Source organism: Alligator sinensis, unplaced genomic scaffold (genome assembly GCF_000455745.1).
Source record: "Alligator sinensis unplaced genomic scaffold, ASM45574v1 scaffold1073_1, whole genome shotgun sequence".
NCBI lineage: Eukaryota > Metazoa > Chordata > Crocodylia > Alligatoridae > Alligator > Alligator sinensis.
Window position 1 is genome coordinate 22,446 of NW_005842539.1, and position 1,068 is coordinate 23,513.

Here is a 1,068-nt window from a genome sequence, read left to right on the forward strand (position 1 = left end):
TTTAAGAAAAAGTATATACCCCTTTCTCTTTCTTGGTGGAGTTGGCTTATTTTGCTATATTAGATTTATGATTAGGCTCTGTGTGGCTATGATCATAATCAAGTTTTGACTATTGAAAGTCAAGCCAGGAATTCTATTAAGAATTTTATATACCCTGGTTGTGGCACCATTATCTTTTCCCATTAGAGAGATTCAAGGAAAGAAAAGGGTGCACAGGAGACAGTAGTCACCCTACAAAGCTTGATATTTTTGAAGTTACAAGTCATTAAGGTTATTGTATTGTTTCTCATTCATCATATCAACAGTTGGTAACTGTTTTGGTTTGTATGCCTTACCATGTCAGTTTTAAACATTACAATATTTCTACACTAGAAGAAATTTGGTCCTGACTTCTGTTGTATCTTCATTTAAAAATACCCCCCCAAACCAGCCTTTGTTTGTGCCTCTGGATTATTTGGTAGTTTGATGATAACCAAATTTGTTCTCTCTGAAATAGAAACAAAGATGAGGATTCAAAGAAACTTACTATTGCATTTTGCAGCCAGCGCTTACAAGATATTCTTTTACTGTGCTATATGATTATATCTACATTATGATTGATTTTTAAGAATATAGCTATCGACTAATATGCCCATTCATTATTTAATTAAAATAATTGAAGTGAATAATCACTTTCTTCCTTCCCTGTGGTATTTTTCTGAACTGTGAATAATTCTTAACAATACAGTCAAAGTAACACTTGTAGTTTTAAGGACTTTTAACATCAGTCCTAGTTTGTAGCTGTCTGCTAGGGATTACATTAGGGCCGTGTGAAGCTTCAGTAGCTGATCCGATTTGGGGACTGAATCTCCCAATTGGAATCAAATTGGGAGACCAAGTAAAATCTCTGAATCAATTCAAAGCATCCGAATTGATTTGGAAAAGAGTTGGCCAATTTGGAGTTTCGGGCATAGACTAAACAGGCAGCTGCCTCCAGCTGGTAAGTCTGTTGGGGTTGGGGGAGAGTGGGGGAAGAGGTGTGGGGGAGGGAGGGATTGTGGCTGGGACAGGCTGCCCAGCCGGGGCGGG

General features: G+C 37.8%; 1 protein-coding gene across 1 annotated transcript in view; it reads left to right on the top strand.

Annotated features, from left to right (window-relative positions):
• ATRNL1 (attractin like 1) overlaps positions 1–1,068 on the top strand; it is a gene marked incomplete at its 5' end in the record, with an annotated part of 851,278 nt that overhangs the window by 20,374 nt on the left and 829,836 nt on the right. The window lies entirely within an intron of this gene.